The sequence below is a fragment of the Lynx canadensis genome, chromosome F1 (genome assembly GCF_007474595.2).
Source record: "Lynx canadensis isolate LIC74 chromosome F1, mLynCan4.pri.v2, whole genome shotgun sequence".
Lineage (NCBI taxonomy): Eukaryota > Metazoa > Chordata > Mammalia > Carnivora > Felidae > Lynx > Lynx canadensis.
The window spans coordinates 29,447,948-29,461,361 of NC_044319.2; the positions used below are offsets into that span (position 1 = coordinate 29,447,948).

General features: G+C 42.4%; 1 long non-coding RNA gene across 1 annotated transcript in view; it reads left to right on the top strand.

Moving 5' to 3' along the window:
• Nucleotides 1–13,414, top strand: part of LOC116737842 — a 101,964-nt gene that overhangs the window by 9,902 nt on the left and 78,648 nt on the right. Inside the window, exon 3 of the long non-coding RNA XR_004343100.1 lies at nt 12,434–12,621. This is a non-coding gene — a long non-coding RNA (uncharacterized LOC116737842). The remainder of the gene's footprint in view (nt 1–12,433; nt 12,622–13,414) is intronic.

Here is a 13,414-nt window from a genome sequence, read left to right on the forward strand (position 1 = left end):
ATTTTGCTTTTTAATCCTTCGTGTCTCCTTCAAGTCAAAACATTTAGCTGGCTCTAATCAAGATTTGGTTTTGAAGATGCCCTTTGACCTCGAGTTGCCCAGAGAAGCCCCGGAGGGGACTGCTCTCCATCCCCAACCCAGCTTCTGTCCTGTGGCTTGAACACCCCGAGTTTCTGGGGGAACACTCTCATTTCAGATGTTTCGACCTTCTCCTCTCCCCTTTCTCCTTTTCCTTTTTTGTTTGCACCTTCTATTCTCTCCTGTTTGACTTTCATTTCCGTGCTTCTGGTTTTCTTTTTTTTCCCCTCCTGTTTGACTTTCATTTCCATGCTTCTGGTTTTTTTTTCCCTCACTTTCCCTTTCTCCTCTTATCTTTCCTAATTTCCTTCCTGTCACCTGCTTTCTTTGCATCTTCTCTTTCATTTCTTCCTTAGAATTTCTTTTCCCTCCTCAGGTACCTCCCGGGTAACTCTCTTAGTGTTTCTTTCCTTCGGCTAAGACTGTTACATTCCTCGAGAAAAGTTGTGAATCCCTCCCAGTGGTGTCCATGTTGTAGCAGTGACTGCAGCTGAAGTGGGCAGTGTCCTGGGGACCGGGAAGCCCCAGGGCCCATCACAGACAGGCAGGGAACAAAAGGCCCATCTAAATCAAGAGGAAGGCAAGAATTGTAGGCCCGGTCACTGTCTTTCCAAAGCAGGTGTCTGGCTTGTTTGGAAATGTCGCTGACAGTCCCTCTCCCTCTTGCTTTGGCATCACCCTCTCCCCCGTTCCTCCTCCCTCCCCCGCTCCAACTTTCCCCACTGGCTTACCACCAGAGGCGAGATGTTGAGTCAATGGAAAAACAACATTCGCCAACATTAAAGGGAGACTGTTTAGAAAAGGAAGGCCCTGCTGAGGTGCAGAGGAAGCCTGTACATTAACACGGGCCACCTCTTATCTGGGGCAGCTGGGTCTCAGCTGCCTGGGCTGATTCCCTGGCTTTGCCAAGAGGCCTTCGGCAGAGAGGCTGCCTTGCAGAGTGGGAGGGGGGTGGGGTGGGGGGGGGAACTGCTCCTTCTCATCCAGGAGCAGAGCATCCCAATCACTTTTAGAGACAAAAAGTCATGGCTTTTCTCCCAGGGACTTAATGGGTGTGTGTGGGGGGGGGGGAGGCAGGGGGAACCTGGACCAATAAGTAAAGTCTTGCAAAAGGCTACAGGTCCTCTGGGCCTTTGCCTCTGGACACTCCTCACCATAAACCAGACTCCTCTCATTTCCAGTCCTTTTGCGGACTCCCCAGTGCCGTACCAACTGGCCGTTCTGACCTGAACGTGAATTGTAGGGAAAGACAAGCTAAAGTGACCCAAAGGAGAATTTAAAAGAAAAAACAAAACACGCGGGTAGGTTCGCCCTGGCTCTAAATTGCTTACCGTTAAGTCTTGAGCCAGCTCCCGATGGAAAGATAAGGTAAATCCCCAATCAGTCAATAATTAACCGAAGTTCCATGAATGGGCCAGTTGGCCAAATCCTGCTGACACCTTCAGATCCCTGCTTTAGTGGGATGCTTAGGTAGAACCTTCCGATAGACCCCACTCGTGGATCCCCATGAGAGGGGTAAAATGATGCCGGTACCTGCCAGTGAAATCTTTTCTTAGGCTCCCTCCTTCAGATAACATCTGCAGATTTCACTTTGGGAAATGTGTGTGTGTGTGTGTGTGTGTGTGTGTGTGTGTGTGCACGTGTGTCAGACAGAACAGCTTGGAGATCCATTCTGGTTCCAGGTCAGTTTGAACCAAACCCCAGATGTGTTCTGATCGTTACTCCCTTAGTCTTCCTAGAGGACTGTGTCTTTTTTCCCCCTGCTTTTCCCATCATTGTAGTTTCTTCCCAGTGCCTATAGATATTTCTGTTCCTTGTCTCTCAAGGTCAGTGTGTCTTCAATTTGTGGTAAAAGCAGAGATGCCCTTTAAGCGATAAGCAGCCACATAGCCCTACCAAAGCATGAGAATAATTTTCAAATTTTAAATAAGTAGAAAATTAAATGGCAAATAAATACTGATTTTGGTGCTTCTGGCAGACCAGGTTCATTTCACTTCCTACGGAAGCAAATTTTTAGTAAGAGGGGCTTAATTCTTAAATGGTTCTAATTTCAATTTTTTGGTTTTGCTTTGCTTTGTTGTTCTGTACAGCATTTAGTGCATTATGATATGTGCTTGTAGTTATACTATTAGATGAGAAAAATCAGTATATTAAGCGTGGTTTGAATTTTTCCTAAGATCAAGCTGTGGGTCACGACAGGATGCCAGTCTATGAACTTTTCCCCTAATTTTGTCTATTCAAGCCATTTGAAAAACAGGTTCTTTTAGGGGCGCCTGGGTGGCGCAGTCGGTTAAGCGTCCGACTTCAGCCAGGTCACGATCTCGCGGTCCAGGAGTTCGAGCCCCGCGTCAGGCTCTGGGCTGATGGCTCAGAGCCTGAAGCCTGCTTCCGATTCTGTGTCTCCCTCTCTCTCTGCCCCTCCCCCGTTCATGCTCTGTCTCTCTCTGTCCCAAAAATAAATAAACGTTGAAAAAAAGAAAAAAAAAAAAATTAAAAAAAAAAAAAAAAAAAAAGAAAAACAGGTTCTTTTAGACACAGGGGGAGTGGGGTGCAAGAGTGTGGCTTGATGTGGTTCCATCTCCATTCTGGGAGAAAAACAACAAAAATCGAACGTTTGTCTACGAAGGTATCACAAGGGTGTTATTCCTTCATGTCAAAGATGGTTCATCCATTTACACTTCTGTTGGTTCCACAGCTCAGCCTCTGTGATCACCAACACATTGTTCTCCTCTCCTAATAGAACTCAGTAGTCTGGGTGCTCAATTAATCTTTGGCTGCTTGGGGGAATTGCCAATGAGTGGAAGTTCCGCCAATGATCTGTGACACCCTTTTCAACAAACATTAATTGAATGACATTTCTTTTTTCCCCAAATCATCCATCTGTCCTTTCTTATGCAACTTGTGAGTTTCAAAAGGGCAGAAGGCAAGCTTTCTTTTGGTCACACATTTGGCCTAAGAAGACAACCTAAGAATTAAACAACATAATCTACCACAGCCTTATACATAAGTCTGGAAGATTCATCGGCCTGAAACAACATGTTAAATATAAAACCAGTTAGGGCCAGCCGTCTTTCTCTCTTTGCCCATTAAAACTTCTTGCTTTCATCAAGGTGGTAAGTGGTTAGATTCAATGTTACGACAATCATTTGGGGATACAAGTGGGAATGGGAAAGATAAGAAGAAAAACAGTGAGAATTTTTTTTTTTAAACTAGTCATTAAATTTGTAGATAAACCTGGGATCTAGGTAAACCTGAGATCCAGTTTTCTTGGGCTTTATGTTAACTTTTGATTGTTTTAAAATAGCAAAAAGTATCTCACCTATAAGAGTGCTGGTAAGTAAAGCAGAGGACATACATCATGCTGTCTGTGTGGTCATGTTGCTTGGATATTAAAATGAGATTTTAAAAAATGAAACTGGAATCTATTTTTCAACAGGTTGAAAGGCATTTATAATTACACTAATAATTTGTGAGTATCATACTAATGAGGATAGGGAAATGTAGACCTTGACATTGGCACGTTTAGTTACACTCACTATGAAAAGATGTTTACCCCTTGAGAGTTTCTTAAGAAAAAGAAAAATCAATCTCCATCAATGAGCAATATTTTTCTCCCCAAGGGATATTGATTTGAACATTGACTTCGCAATGGGTGAGTTATTTCCTTCAGGCCCCCTGTTATGAATTGTTAGGTGACATGTCTTTTATGAGCCAATAAACATGTTGTTTCTAGTATAGTAATCTTGTCAGGGAGATTCCAACTTCTGAGCTGTGGTTGGTTTGGGATATTTCAGCTTTTGGATGTCTGCGTTAAGTATTTCTATGGGATATATTCCAAGTTTAAAAAGCAATATCGCTCATCTCCCTTATTTTTTAAACCAAGGGTAGCCTTTCAATACTTCTGAGGGAAAATCAGGTGGCAGTGAATAATTCCCTTTTCTGCTTGCTCCTCAACTTTGTGTCCTCTCAGCTTGTGCATGGACCCATGACTCATGTGTAGTCATACAAATGTCTTCATGACTCCCTTTTCTCCCTTTACATAACGGTACAATGTTGGTATCTCTAATTCTGAAAATAAACCAGATTGTCCATTTGCCAGAGGAACCAGTACGTCAAGGAACATCGTGATGGGTGGAAGCAGTGGAAAGGATAAGTGGCGTTGGATTCTTGTTGACACGAATGAGCGTTTTTTTCAATTCATCTGTCAGGATTTGTGTGCACTGCGTTTTCTTGATGAGCTCCTTGAAGGACGAATTTAGAATTTGCATTAGATCGCCTTTGGGTTGATTCGTCCATCCATTCGTTCTTGAACGAATATTAACCTGTGCCCATATCATGTGCCACACACCATACTCAGCACTGATGATAAAGAAGTCCCATCTGAGGCTTTCACAGTGTGCTTGGGAAGGCATCGGGTCGGATAGTTCTGGATACATGTTGACACAAAATACTTCAGGAGCCCTGAGGCTTATTTCGCAGAAGCTGGGAGTAGCAAGGAAGCCTTCAGGGAGAAGTTAAGCAAAAGCGTTAATTCATCGGACCATGGCCTCAGGAGAGGAACAGAAGCGTGTGTCCCCATTGCAAAGGGAGCGGAATCCTAAGCAAGTCACTGTATCCCCCTGAGCCTTAGTTTCCTTGTCTGCAAACTGGGAATAGTGATACCTGCCTTCTGAGATTGAAGGTTAAGTGAGATTGCATGAAGAGGCCTCGACACTGTGCACGAAGTAGACACTGCATAAATGTCTGCTAGAAAGGTATGATAAAGTGACACCTTAGCACACTCTCTAATATTAATCCAGCAAATATTTGTTGGGCACTGACCAGGTGTCATGCCCTAGTGCTGGGTTCTGGGCAAAAGACCAGCAGTTTGTCAGGAGACACCATGAGGACGGAGCGAGAGATAGAATGACAGGTGGCTCCTGCAAGGCATGGAGGAGGCACACTTCTGTGCGTGGCAGGCCTGAGCTGGTCTCTTACTGCTGGAGCCCAGAGCTTCAGCGGCCTGAAGGAGGAAGAGCCAGCAAAAGTCGGTCTTACCCGACCAGGAAGGGCCTTGTGGGGCGGTGATGGCCCCAAAACAGGAAAGAGACAGACAGATTTGTTCATCTGTGATTTCTCAGTTTCCTCTAAGTTTTTCCACGGGTGTTCCTTGCCTTTCTGTAGCTGGATCGCGGCCTCTTCAGAAACCAAGAAGCCCATCTGTTTGCTGTTGCCTGTTCTAATGTGGCGCCTCAGATATACCCTCAGTGAACGTGGCTAGTTCTTTATACTTCCCTCTTCCCCACATGCTGAAATTTTCCAGTCCTTTCTGAAGCCCAGTCAGTTTCAGAGTGCTCAGATTTAAGTGCTTGCTTGTGTGCTTATTGAAGAGATTCGTGAATTGAGAGTTGTGATCATGTCACTGCCTAAAACTCTTCATATTGCTCTTAGGATAAAGTCCAAGGTCCTGAATGTGTGCCACGAGACTTTTCGTCATCTGGCTTCTGTCCTGGGCTCCTGCCTCACCTCCTGGAACTCCCCATTCTCCCCACATCTCCACGTCACTGGCTTTTCTCCTGTTACCTCAGCACTACTGGTACCTTATCGTGTTGCTGCCTTTGTTTGAAAGGCCTCCCCAATCCCTTCTCCAGACAAACTCCTCTCTTTAGTTAGGGTCCCACTTAAAAGTCATTCGCTCAGGAAAGGCCTCCCTCATTTCCTAGGTTAGATGTTCTAATGATACCAGCTCACATCACCTATGGTTTTCTTTTCTTCTGCTTACCCTAAGTGAAATAAGTTATTTGAGCACAGACCTTATTCACCCAACAAATACTCTCTGAGGCCTTCAGAGAATGGCCTAGATGTTGGGAATACCACACAGGAAGACAAAGTCTCCGCCCTTGGAGCTTGTAAGTGAGGCAACAAGCAAGAAGCAGATGTGGATGGGATATAATGTCAGGCAGTGATATAAACACTCTGGAAAATAGTTAAGCTGGGTAAGGGGATGGAGAGGGCTTGAAGATAACTTGGGAATGAAAAGAGGGAAGGCTTGTGGTTGTCTGGTTCAGTGTAGAATTCCCAATGCCCAACACAATGCCTGGCATCCAAAAAGGACCTTGCAAATATTTGCTCATTGAGAATCATCTTGGTTCAAGTAGGCCTCAAGGAATGAAGGGTTGAATTAGGCTAATGCAGTGATGCTTGCTTCTCCCCAAGTTCCCTGACTGTATCTGGGACAGTGTGGTCTGCGTGTTTACCCAACATCCAATGGGAATCCACGTCAAACCCAAGTCCCTGTTAAAGTCTACGAGAGTCATACCTTTTGTGTGGTAGCCTTGCACACTTTCTTCTTAACCACCACAGGCCAAATAGCAACTAGTTGGTGAATGAAATATTTATGCTTTGGAGAAATCTTGATGTTCTAATCAGTTTCTATTTATATAATGATCAACTATGCCTATGAGGAGGAGGAGAGTTTTTTTCTGTGATCTCTGTGCATCTAAGTGACTAATGAAGTCAATCTGGACTTGGCAGATTTTGCCACAACTTGGACAGACGTAGCACCCATGATATCGTGTCACTTCTCAGCTTGCTGGTTGCCTTGTTCCCACTGCTGTGATCTCATGTTTGGCATTTTCCTTTCAAAGTGTTAGCTTTACATTTTGCATGGTCCCTCTGTGTGGCTCAGGCTTAAGGCACTGTCTACCACTTGTCTTTCAACCAGTCTTGTCTTCTTAAAGAATATTCTGAAGACCAAACATTCTGGTCTTTAGTTTGTTTTAATTTTGGAGGAGCTGAGGGGGTGGGAAGGGGAGAGGGGAATTCATGCTTTCGCAATTTTTTTCTTAATTTGAATGACAGAGCTGGACCGTGGGGCTGAGTTTGAATTGAGATTCAGACAAATTGGGTTCATTCTCTATAGTCTTGGTTAAAGAAAATTTACACAGCACGAAGGAAATGAGCAAAAGAATGGTTCGGATTCTCTTCTGTGGACCCTAGCATGCCTTTTCTTTTGTGCTGGCCCCACAACTCCCGTGAAACAGCATCTTTCCCCGCCCTGGGGGCCTCTTCTGGTTTTGCACTTTTATAGGAATTCATTGCTTTGTTTGTATCACTCTTTAGACCAAAAAAGCCGATCAAAGTCCATACTCTTAAGTTCACTTTGGCTCCAATCCCTGCTGTTTTGTCTGTCCCACCCCTTTCTGTGTATCACACTGTTTATCTCCACAACCAGATCTCAGAATCCCCAGCAGAAAATCACATAGTTTGTATCTGCCATTAACCAGCTTCCCCAACCACCCCATGCCCTAATCAGAGGCCTGCCGATAGTTGCTGCTCAGGGGTTTGGGTAAGAATAAGATCGGAAAGAAATGGAATATATTTCCAGCTTCACACGGTTTCCTTCAATCTTATCAGTTTGTAATTATATATTTACTTATCTTTTTACGTATTGACTGCTCTACCTTCCCTCCATCAAGAAGCCTCATAAAGGCTGGAAAATGTGTCTGCTTTGTTGACCAAGGTATGCCTGATGCTGGCCAGAGTAAACATATTTAATGAATCTCTGTGGAATATAGGAGTGACTATAGAGAAGAAGGAGCTTATTCAGGGTGGATTTTCACTTACCCTTAAGAAGTGAAATGAAAGCAAACTTTGGTGGTTTTGTTTAACTGTGGGCAAATTGGTATGGACTGAGAAATTCAATTAACTGTATTCATCAATTTTTGTTTCTGGGCTAGAATCGTCAGACTGAGACCCGGAATTCTTGATTCCCTTTTGTGGCATTAAAAAAAAAAAAAAAAAAAACAAAAAAAACAAAACAAAAAACCCAACCCAAACCTTGGCATATTACACCACCCAGATTTTTTTTCTTTGTCTCAAAGAAGGCTAAGCTGAACACTAGATTCCTTACCCAGTGCAACAATCAAAAACTCCTAAAACCTCAGCTGCCTTGGATGATGTCACAAAACCCTCAAGAATGCTCACTGCTGAGTTGGGCACAGGCCCAGCAAACACAATTCTTTCTGCCAGTTATTCAGGGTCTTTGACAGATTAGGTGGTCTTTCTTATTCTTTCTTCTTCCTCTTCCCCTCCTCCTCCTCCTCCTCCTCCTCTTTCTTCTTCTTCTTTTTCAACCTCTGAAAAGGCAGTTCAGTTTACCTCTAAGCAAGACATTAGCTCTGACTGCCCCCAAATAACATTTTAATTGGAATCTCAGTCCAAACAAATGCCCAGCTTCTTTATTAACCCCAACAGTGTAATTTTTCAACCTCAGACTGATTCAGGGGGAAACTGTCTCACTCAAACTGCCATGCAATGGAACATGGCAGTTTTCCTCAACCAGTCTCTCTTCTGACCTTGATTTGAACCTTAATCTCTTCTACCCGTGTTTTCTTTATTAGCTGCTCATAGCTGTGGCACAAGACTAATTTTCCTGTTTTTAGACTACCAGTTTACAGAGGTATTTCACTCCCTCTTTGACTCCCAAAAGTAACCAAGATTTCACGGACCTCGTTGGGAAAGGGAAGGTAATACCCATTCTTCACATTTCTTTTTAGGTTTTGTAATTTACCGTAGCTGCTTTGCAAAATGTGCTGTAGAATTTTAGACTGTACCTGCTTTGCAAAACGTGCTGTAGAATTTTAGATTGTACTTTTGAGGCACAAAGTTTAGGTACAAAGAAATCATACACTTAATTGTCAGAAAAAACTAAAAAAAAAACACAACCCTTCTAAATGATTACAAAAGACTTTTCATCAATAGACAGGTCCACTCTCATAAAGTGAAAACTAAGGCTATTACCCAAGTAATTTAGGCAAACACAGTATGTTTTTTTTTATTAGAAATCTCTAATCTTTCGGGGGAGATACAAATTATCCAGATAATTGCTTCAATTCCTTCATTTTTATGCTGAAATATAATCAATGAGTAGTGACAGAGAAAATAATTTTCTCTCAATTATACGTCTGCATTTTTTGACGTTGGTAAAATGATCCAAATTAAAAAGAAAAAAAAAGGCACCCTTTTCAGTAACAATGAAAAAAAACGTGTTTATTTGGAGTATACCTTAATATAGCAGAACTATGTAGGTAGAAAAACAGTGCTTATGATCGTGTGCTCAATTAGATTTATTATAGGTTTTTGTACTTTTTGGCATTAGCATGAAAGCATATTGGTTATTAGTTTTTATAACCTAATTGGAGGCTTTGTATCTAGTTACCCCTCTGTTCTCAGCTTCATACAATAGTTTGTTGATTGCAAAAATTACATTTCTGTGACTTTAAAGTCCTAGAACTAGGTCTGCCACTCCAAGTTGGGGATTCAGCCTGGTGTTTGGAGGGCAGGGACCATGTGCCCTCTGGGTGTGAGGGGGTAGGCAGCTGGGAACAATTGTCTGTCCCCCGCGGTGTTCAGTGGCATTAGCAGCACGTTGGCATGATAAACTTTGCCTTCATTTCACTGGCTCAAACAATTAGTGGGATTGAATCAGAGTTCTCCCAGATCATAGTTTATTATATGTTATTAAATTCCATTATTCAAGAAGTTGCCGCTCTGATTATAAAACTTCCCAGCATATCCTGCAAAGCCCTCATCTCCATCCCTGGCGCATTTCCTTTTACATTTATCTTTTGCTTCTCTGATAGACAAGCTTTTTTTTCTCTCTCTCTCTCTCTTTCTTTTTCTTTCCCCTTGGTACTTATTTAAAGAGCTAAGAGCTAATTTGAAAATACATCTACGAAAGGACAACAAAAATGAGATGTGAAAAAAAATGGGTGAAGATTCTTAATTAGTCCATTATTTGACACGCACGATTTAACATGGTATGCTTAGCATTGTGCATTCCCCAAAAGAACAAGGCTCTTTTTTTTTTTTTTTATCCCAATCTTTAACTCCCTCTCATTCATTATATCCCTTCTTGTCACTTTCCATTAGCTGATCATGACATCCTTTGCTGGAAGGGCGAGCAAGCAGATTACTTCCAAACTGGTGTAAGTGACACTCAAAAGACTGGCCTAAAGGGGGTTCTGTGATAGCAACAAGCTCTTCAGCCCCTGGAGTTGGAGAATGTCATTTCAATAATATATTGGAGTCCATTGTCACATCCTTTCTGTAGCAACTTGGCAACTCCCCAGAAGTGGCAGGAATGGTTCTTCTACCGTGATAGAATCTAATGTTACCACTGTTGCTGATGATAGAAATAATAATAATAATAATAAATTATTATTATGAAGAATTATTTATAAGTATATAAATAATAAAAATCATTATTATTACTATTTACTTAGCCAGTCTAACCCTTCATCTTGCATTTTGCATTTTACAGATGAGGAAACTGAGGATCAAAGTAGCTAAATAAATTGTCCATGGTCCCACAGCTGATAAGTAGCAGAGCTGGGATTTTTAATTGTGAGGTCTGATAGACTGCAGGCTATGCCTCTTACTGTTAGAGCAGGTTACACATAACACACCAACTTTTAGGAAACGTCACCATGTCTCCCTAAGTCTAAAAGAGTAAAGAGATGATCAACAGAGCATTCATTTTAACGCAACTGAAAAATAACCTGTCACCAGGCACTTTCGAACGAGGGTGGAGAGGACTGAATGAAGCAGCCAGGGATGAAACACACATGCGCAAATGGTGCTGACTAAGAAGAAAAGGGAAAGTCTGAGGCTCTGATCAGGTCAGCCCTGGAGATGCAAACTGTTCCCAGCGCATCTTCCCTGCCCCCAACAAGCCCTCTCTTACCCTCAAAAGCCCGACCCTGGGAATTATCCTCAGCCTTGGAAGGGCACCGGCCCAGGAAGCGCTGAATGGTTGCAGATAACAAGTCACAATGAACTCTGATCTGAACAGCACTGGGACCAGTCCCGGCTGCCGCTCATGCCTCATACCGGCGTCCAGCCTTCTACGCTCCTCTGTTCCTGAGAAAACATGTTTCCTTCATTCACCAAATTTTAGCCTCTTTTCCTTCATTAAGCATGTTTTATCTTCTTTTCCCACCAATCTTTGAAATATTTTCGTTATAAAATAGAGAATAGGGAAATACAGGTCAATACATTAAATAAAAGTTACCTGTTTTTCTACTAGCAGGAGAAAATTGGTAGTCCTATGGTGTATGTCTGTTTTGTTTAAGATATTTATGTATTTATGTATTTATTTATTTATTTATTTATTTATTCATTCATTCATTCATTTATTTATATGTATATAGTAGTCAGTAAAACAGGGCAGACTGAAATCGGACCACCCATCTTTAAATGTAGACACTGCCACCAGCCGTGTGACCTAATCTCTCTGGACCCTAGTTTTCTCGTATGTCAAGTACCTCCCTCAAAAAGCTGTTGTGACAATGATCTGATGTGTGTGAAGTAGCTGGACCATGGGGAATCACTTCCTGCATCTAGTTGCGGTTACATACACGTTCGTCAATGTTCTTGCTCTGTTTCTGACCATGCTCCAGCCTCCTTGATTCCAAGCCTGTAGCTAACTTCATCCTCAGCCACGATTCTGTCCCTTTTCAGTCCATCTGGTGTGATCAGCTTCCCCCTTACACCTCATCGGCGATTTTCGTGGTCTCAGTTCCTGTCCGTTTAACCCCAACTCTTAAGTAGGCATCACCAGCCTCTTTTCCCCACTATGTGATGGACGCATTTCTGCCTGGGTGCCCTGCTTGCTCTGCCCGAAACCGAGGCAAAACCTGAGCTCAGCCTTCCTTGTTCCCATCTGGTTGGAAATCTTGAAGTGAGTGCAGATGGAGGCAATATCACGAGTTTGTGATCATAAAGACAGCAGCAACATCAACCCACAATCTGGGGGCCTCTGGAATGTCATTGAAAAACTAGCGTCCAGACGTATAGACATACGCAATGCCAAAGCAAGTGTATGTGTAATCATTTTAAATGTAAAAACTCATTTTAAATGTAAATGTAAAAAACAATCATTTTAAATGTAAAAAAGAAGGTAATTATGAATGATTTTTTTCATCTTCCCTTTAAAAGCCCTCTGTTGTCAAGGCCACCTTCTCAATGATCTTTGTACTTCTGAGAAGGGGGAAAATATGTGTGTATGTATGTGTGTATGTATATTTTAACTGGGGGGAGGGGGAGTAGTGCATGTGCTGGGAGAGCGGTCGGCTGGTGGCAGGAATGGGGAAGAGAGAATTATATTTAATGAAACTGGGAGTTCACATGGACCTTTCAGACTTAAAAAAAAGTGTTGATTTTTACATGCCAAAGTCTTGAAAGGGGCTTGACGGCTCACGGCTTTGGTGTATTTTTCCAGACGGCAGATGCCATTTTGTGTTTTGCATAAACTGACTAAATTTGCTTGCTCTTTGTACGTATTTCAGAGGCAACCATTCTTTGCTTTCAATAGGACAGAAGAGCTCCTTGGCACTGGAACCCTCCTGGTCCGGTGAGGGAGGGATGAGGGTCGCTCGTGTATGAGGATACACAGCCATCATCCAAAACTTCCCAGTTCAGGTGGAAGGAAGAGGTTGGACCAGAACTTGGGATCTGCGTTGCCCAAAGGATGGTTCAGACGGTGTGAGTGAGTCACAGAAGGTAAGCTATGCTCAAGAACTTTCAAAAGTTATTTTTCCGGTTTGTCCATTCTTATCTCCATGGAGGACAAATAGGTTCGTTACGCTTTTATTCCAACTGCTCTACGTCTTGCAATAGCTAGTTGTGCGATCCTGTAATTTAATAACTCTGTGCTTCAGTTTCTGCAAAAACAAAAAAAAATTAGGATGATAATAATAAATAACTCATCTCTTAGGATTGTTGTGAAGATTCCATGAGTTAATCCGCGTAAAGTTTTCTGAACCGCGTCTGGCATATAGCTAGTGTTCAAGAAATGTTGATAATTATTGTTGTTATGATTCATTTCTGTGGAAGTTTGCATTTTTGCCTTTATTTTCTGATGATTGACCGGTCCAGTTCCCATGGCCATTATGCTAATTCTTTGGGTTGGTTTTATGGAAATAGACTGGTAACAGAGTGGTTAAGCTATTGGCTTTGCCGTCGAACAGAATCAAGTTGAAGTTCTTGAAGTAACAATCAATAGCTGTATCTCCTCAAGAAGTGACTTAATTTCTCCAGACCTCAGTTTCTTCATCTATAAAATAGGGATGACAATAATCATACCTGCTTCATAACGTGACAGTGGTTGAACATTATCTGGCAAAGATGTAAAAGCATGTTGGTATTGTTATTATTTTTGCTGCCCCAAATATACCGAATAGCTCACTTATAGTCAAAAGTGCCTCTAGGAGCTTGTTAGGACTCCAGGGCTCTAGCTTCATGGCAGCTACCTCACCAGAAAAGAGAGCAAACACAGAAATAGAAAGATGCTGTG